Source organism: Pinus tabuliformis, chromosome J (genome assembly GCF_031772625.1).
Source record: "Pinus tabuliformis cultivar Carrire ecotype Pingquan chromosome J, CPIR1, whole genome shotgun sequence".
Taxonomy (NCBI): domain Eukaryota; kingdom Viridiplantae; phylum Streptophyta; class Pinopsida; order Pinales; family Pinaceae; genus Pinus; species Pinus tabuliformis.
The window spans coordinates 203,994,879-204,002,458 of NC_142295.1; the positions used below are offsets into that span (position 1 = coordinate 203,994,879).

Below are 7,580 nucleotides of genomic sequence, written 5' to 3' on the forward strand. Positions count from 1 at the left end.
TTAGCTGCAAAACGGATTTAGCTGCAGAATGTGCATAGTTTTTGTACCTAAAAATCTTGAATAGAAAGTTAGTTATTCATTTTTCATTATCAATCCAAAATTAATCAATGCCTTCCAGAAAAGTGAGCAAATATTCTACTTATTTCATTGATTCATTTTTTTTTTTTTGTGAAGCATAGGTAATGTAACTATTCTCTTCCTTTGAAAGCATGAACATCTTATGCCATAATTGCAATTTACAACCTCCCCTTCATGCATATTATTATTTATATCCAATGCCCTGATCGTGTAGCATAATATGTGGATTATAGTTCACATGAATCTGAGATGGATACTTTATACATTATATTCAATCCCTCTCCAACAAATGTAGGTAACCCATCTTGGAAAAAATAAAGAGGTTTTAGTAAGGTTTGGCAGGCATCACGCACACCTATATGCAACTTTGAAAGGAATTACAGTTTGCATAGATGCCAAAGCTGAGCTTCCGATTACAAAGTGCTAAAGAGACAATAAATGAAGAATATATGGAGAAACATGGGCATGGCCACTGAGCTTTAATCCACTGGCACTTCAACCTCCATCTTCAATTTGGACATGTCAAGAATCTTGACAAAATCTTCAACTGTCAAACCACAATCTTTTGAATATCATGCTTCCTCGAAAACTTGACCCACAACTTGCTGCCGCTGCTCTTCAAAAATAAAAGATCCTGTCAGATTCTGCAACACTTCGAGTATATCTTCGAGTGTCACTTTCCCACTGCCATCTGAATCATAAACCTTGAAGATGAACTCAATATTTTGTTGAATACTTGCTCTGGAACTGAAGGATGATAAAAAAACTAAGAAATCATTGAATTTCAAACCATCCAACATTCTCAACAATCTTTGAGAAAGTGGATTCTGATCTAGGTGGATGTTGGTGGCTACCCACCTATCCCATTTGGACCCCCACCATTGTTTCTCTTAGCATTTTCAGTTTCCTTAATTGTAGCACAACTTACTATTTTTAGCAGTTTTTCGGGTCCTGAACATCCGGAGCCGTTTTGAGGCCATAAACGACGTTTTTTGGGAAATCTAGGGGCAACATGGGTCCATGTACCAATGTTTCCCTTCCCAAAGCTGTAGTGCTTGGATAGATCTTTCTAATGAGCTATTGTATGCATCAAGCGGAGATCGTATGCCAAAGTTATGACCTCGGGAAGTTGATGTACCAATTTACCCAAATGGGGCCCACAGTTTGGCGTTTCATCTTCTAGGGTTAGGTATTGGAATGTTAAGGGTTTTACATTGTTTCTGAACAATAAGTAGGCCTTCGAGCCTCATTGTAACACAGTTCAGAGGCATGTAGCCACCACATCTCTTCTCAGAGATAAGCTACCATCGCCCTAGCTTATTTCTTTCCATTTCTGTTTGTAAGCATATTTTAGTATTTTACAGTAATGAAATGAAGTATTATTTCTACTGCATCTGTGTATTTATGGTTATCTCATCTCTGTGTTTATGGTTATCTCTGTAATTCATTGCGTTCCTGTTTAAATCTAGATCAGTGGTATCAGAGCAGTCTGCTTTTTCTCTGTTTTTCTTTGCATGTCCCCAACGAGGTTGGGATATAAGGAGTTAGGGCTTAAATTGGTTGAACCTTTGCAAGAATAGCCTTGCAAATCTCGATGGCCTCCTATGGTAGATGAGAAGAAAAAAAAGGGGGTAGGAAATCCTATCAAAATCTTGCTCGAAGAAGCCCTCGAGTGGCAAAGGAACGCGATGATGGATAGCTTTGCGTAGATCCTTCAGCTGCTACCTAGAGGCAATGCATTGGCTTCCAACAGCTACTTTGGAAATGCCACACTGTTTAAGGTACAAGTTAATTTTGAAATCCTCATATTTGAGGGTCAACTAGATGCAAATGCCATAGACAAATGGTTAAATCTGCTAGAGGGTTATTTTTCTGTTCATGAATTTTCGAGTCGGGAAAAGATTATTTTCGCTCTTCTCAAAGCAGCCCCCCACGTCAAGGACTGGTGGGAAACCTACTGCAAGCAGAAGGATGAAAGTATAGGCTCACTACTTTCAGCCGCACCACTTGGGATTCATTCCGGGATGTCATTAAGGAGCAGTGCTACCCTGTCAAAAGATATGAGGACAAATACATCAAATGGACCACATTGCAATAGAGAAGGGACCAAGATGTGCCAGAGTTTACCAACATTTTTCATACCCTTCGAACACAGTTGAGTATCAAAGATTCTGATCTACATTTGGTACTCAAATACCGTGGCTACCTACACAGGTAGATCTAGGAAGAGATGGAGTTCCTGAACATCTTATCGCTCGGCACGACGTACCGATACACTTCCAAAATAAAGCAAAAGTTCAAAGAAAAGAAGCGAGACTTTGGATCTGCAAATCCGAAGACCAAAGGACAAAGCCAAGGTGGGGTGACCCAAGACAACCTATCGAAGCCGCAAGAAAAGAACAAGACCACGAAGTCAAAGAAGGACACAGGAAAGTGGTGTGAGTTCCATAAGATCCCCACTCACAACACAAGTGAGTGTTGGACCAAGTAGTCACTGGTGGCCGAGTTGAAGGCTTCTAAACCAGATGCATGTTCCAACCCTGAGCCAGAACTTGACAAGGGGAATGGCAAAGGGAAGCAGATCATTGATGCAGATCCCAATGCCATTGTTGTCACTGCCAAGCTCAAAAAAAATGAGCTCAAAGATCCAGAGGAGGGGGAACATCTTTTCCACTCACAGATGTGGGTGAAGGGTTCGCCGCTACAATTCATTTTCGATAGTGGCAGCCAAAAGAACCTCATCTCAGCAGAGGTCGTGAAGCGGTTGGGCCTACCGACTACACCACACCCGCAGCCGTACAGTATCAGGTGGCTACATGAAGGATAAGATCTCTAGAAGGATACAATCTTCTCTCTTCCTCTAGGGATCAAATTTCATAAATTTTCAGACTGGATACTCCTGGAACACAACACTACAATCTGAAGGCCTCGTTTCATCAAATTTTAATACTAGACCATCAACAACATTGAAGATCAAAATTAATCACTATTGCAATACAGCTAATCACTTAAAACCCATCATCACTGAAGAAAATCACAATCAATCAATTTAAACAATCAAAAAACTATCACCATAACACAATCACCAGACACAAAGCAAAACCCAGAACGCTGCATCAACAACTAGAACCAACTGCAACTTCAAACATCATATTTCATAATGTGTACGCTACTTCGATGTGTCGAACCGGCGTGTATACGTGCTTTTACCAAAGCAAACCAGTGTACAGATCTACAAATACTAACTTAAAGCATCACAACTATTCTAGACTTCAGTCATACCCAGATCAGAACATTTAGAGTGTAAATCATGCTTTAGTATTCAGATCTAGACTATCCATGATCAAAGCACATAAAGATAATTCATTTTAGGTCTTATGATCCTGATCCATCATTAGATTTCATCCTCCATCAATCACTAAGGTTTATCCTTAGTTCAGATCAAGAAAAGCGTCAGAAACCCATAACATGCATATTTTCTTTTGATCTCACTCTTCATAAGATATTCATTACTTGCACTCATATCCCTTTGATCCTCTCGCCTTATATAGTTTTAGGCCTTTCTCAATACCTCAAACCAAAACCACTTAGGACTAATACCTCAGACCAAAACCACTTAGGACCAATACCTCTGACCAAATACCTCAGACCAATACCTCGGACCAAAACCTTGATTTTCCATCCTATACATGCTTTTCTTTTTGCGAAAGTGCATGCATGCATATACACTCCTTTTGTTCTGTTAACTCGTGTGGTATATGGTACTTGGAAAAAATGAACCAATGTATACCTCTCTTTCTTCAATTTCTAGAGTCTGATCTGTAATCCTTTGTTGTCAACTTGTTGCACTATGAACTGTCATCTATGTGAGTTTCCATCAAGGACAACATCTGTATCATAATGCCAACAATCGAAATTGCAACATGCTATTTTGCACCACAAGTTTCAAAAATCTACAAAGGTAGAGGGCTTGACCACAAAGATCCATTTTCAGCCTTAAAAGTATATATTGCAATGTATTCTCAGCTAGTTGAAGTCCTTATAGTGGGTGATTTCAATGCTAGGAATCCAAGTGAACAAGTTAGCATTCTTTGCTATAAAAAAGACTGCAACCCTATTTTGATTACAGAAGAGAGTAATCATCAATGGGAAAAAATTTCAGAGGAAGAGGGCTGCAATCTCTTTGGTGAAAAATTGCTTACTCTATGTGGGCCCTTTGATTTAGTCATTTGTAATGGCTTGACTAGATGGGAAAACTCTGGTAATTTCACTTGTAATTCTTACAATGGAGAAAAAGTAGTAGATTATGTAATTTTCTCACTTGGTTTGTGTGAGAAAATGGAGGAAGTTTTGATTGGAGATTAGCTTTGGGACTTAAAATCAAATCACAAGCCAATTTATTTAAGTTTCTCCTAGATTGGAAAGAAACAATGAGAGTAAAAAATTCAGCATGTCCAACAAAATCTCCCAAAGGGCAGAATTCTTTTGACTCCAGAAAGTTGTAATACCTTCAAAATGACACTAGAGAAGCTCTTCAAGAAGGTGAAAATCACAAATCACACCCTTCATAGTCATGAATTAACACATTTAATTCAATGCGCACTTGTAGAGTGCAAAAGAGAAAAAACTAAGAAGTCCGAAACAAATTGATTTCCAATTAATGCTTGGTTTGACGAGAAATGCAAAAAGGCAAGGAGAAAGTGGAAAGAGTTAAACAAGGATAACATAAAGCTCAAAGCTTACAAACAATTATTAAGCAATAAAGAGGTTGATTTCATGGTTTCAAGGAGGGAAGAACTAATATTCCTTAGGAAGCATAATCCCAAATTATTTTGGAAGGAGATCCAACCGAGAAAGATACAAACTCGAAATAGTATTACAACTTCTAAATGATTTGATTATGTAAGACAACTCTTTGAACAGGATCCCAAGGTTTACCCCCCACCCCTTGGTCAACACTGATTTTGAACTCTTCACGATGCAAGAGGTAAAGATGGGTATCAAGAATTTGGGTGTTGGAAAAGCAAAAGACTTAGTTGAACTCAATAATCCCTCCAATTATAGGACCATCATGATAAACACTTTGTTTGCAAAGCTATTTCGAAGCATGCTAGAAATAAAATTATCAAGTGGGCAGAAGAAAGAAATAAGCGTGCTAAAGGGCAAGCATGTTTTAGACCTAAACATTCCACATTTGATCATTGTATAGCTTTAAGGCACATCATTGAAAAAGTTTGGGAGAAAAAGGAAGAAGTCTTTTGTTGCTTTGTGATTTCAGAAAAGCGTATGAAATGGTTCCTAGGGATAAGCTTTGGCACAGAAGGGAGGAACTTTGGGTTCCTAAAAATTTGAGAGCATCTATGCATAGGATGTATGAAGAGGCGAAAGTCAAAATTAGAACGTTAGTAGGCATTTCTGAAAGCTTTAGAAGTGATATCAGGGTCAAGCAAGGTTGCCCACTATCTCCTACCTTTTTGGTTTATATATCAACAAGTTTGAGGAGCGGTTAAATTCGCAAGGGGGTGATGGTATCTATTTGGGAAGTTTGTTATAAGGCTTCTTTTGTATGTAGATGACCTTATTCTAATTGCTAAATTAGCTCTTGGTTTGCAAGAGAACTTACTATCCCTTGAGAATTTTTGTAGAAGTGTGGGGATGCAAGTCAATATCAACAAAACGAAAGTAGTGGTTATATCTAAAAAAAGAGAACATAACCAACATAAGTTCTACTTTGAAGGCAACTTTCTGGAAGAAGTTGCCAATTACAAATACCTCGGAATTGACTTCAACAAAAATCTAACTGGGATGGTTGTAGAAAGAAAAAAACGTTGGGGGTGGTTGGAAAGCATTTTATGCTTTTCAAAATAGGGGTAGAGAGGCAAAGTTACGGGATTGGAAAACCACTCAAACTCTTTTTGGGCTTCTAGTGATTCTGGTGATTCTCTATGGTTGTGAACTATGGGCTAGTAGTACATCCAACATGCAGTGGAAACAAATTAAGAAAATTTAGAAGCGTTTGATTACAAAAAATTCAAGATTAAAGTGTAGTTCTGCATGTTATCTTGTTAGTGAAATAGAGGTTGCTCCTATTGAAGCAATTACTATGGTTCGAGTCATAAGGTATTTAAAAAAAATTGAACAAATGGAAGAGGGTAGGTGGCCTTAGTTGTCTTTAATGACATATTGTGAAACAGAAAAAAGAGTTGGACGCAACAGAATAACAAATGGTTTAGTAAATGGTGTATTTGCTTGAACATGTGTCCCATAAACAACAAAGAGATAAAAGCCTTTGTTATGGATAAGTTCCACAAGTGTACTTGGAATAAGGTGCTAGGAAGAAAGAAAAAGTAATATATTGAAGCGTTTAATCCCACTCATAGTTATCAACCAAAAGCATACATAAAGGGCAATATCTCTTGGAGAGCCAACATTCTTATTGCTCAGTTAAGGACTAATTCTCATCAACTCCGTTGTGAAACAGGGTGGTTGGAAAGGACAAAAGAAGTGTGGGAGGAAAGAGTATGCATTTTTTGTTCTTCTGGAAAAGTGGAAATAGAAAAGAATTTCATTTTAAAATGTGAGGCCTTCAAAGAGAACAGGGAAATTTATGCAGATATGCTAGCAGCTAGCTCCTAGGATAATATATTTAGCAAGGGTTTTGTTGAGAAGTTGGGAGCATTTATTGTGAGGCTTCATAGAAAAGGGGCCAAATACATCAAGTAGATGAAGAAGCAATCTGTCCCATAGGCTATCTTTAGCCTCGTGGACATCAAATAATTTTTCTTACTTTCTATACATTTATGTAAAAAATAACCATCAATTCAACACGAGGAAGGTTAGATATGACTATAGAGGATAGCTAATCACCGCAAAATATCATGGCATGGAAAGGATCATAAATTAGTATTATTTTATTTGATCTTTATTGTGGATCATTTTTTTCCATGAAGTATTTAGTTCTCATTCAATCATTATTTTACAGTTTTACTAGGACCATTGTTGAATTTCATTGTCAAACTATTCAACATCGAATTTTAGTTTGAAATCATATTGTTATTTTCCTCTCAACCACATATACAACGAAAGAGATATCAATTGTATACATAGCGTAATAAATCACAACAAGAGTCATTGGATTCTCCTCTCCCTTCACATGTTTAAATAACTAGGTTTTGAAATAGCTTCTTAAACATATGTTTGGAGACCTATCCTCCATTCTCCAACAAGCAATTAAATATAGGACTCTTTTCTATTATTTTGATTCCTATAAATTAAGTTGTATTTACATCAAATTAGATGTTAAGTTGTTACTTATATACAAGTTGATGAAGAAGAAGAAAAGGTGATGATGATGACAATCATGATGACGATGATGACAATAATGATGATGATGACGAAGACAACGATGACGAAGACAACGATGACGAAGACAACGATGAAGACAACAATGACAATGACGAGGAAATGTATCAAAAAACAAGGATATTTTTATTTCTTTGCTA

General features: G+C 37.3%; 1 pseudogene; it reads right to left on the reverse strand.

Annotated features, from left to right (window-relative positions):
• Positions 1–557: 557 nt before the first annotated feature.
• Positions 558–7,580, reverse strand: part of LOC149226383 (calcineurin subunit B-like) — a 13,083-nt pseudogene continuing 6,060 nt past the window's right edge.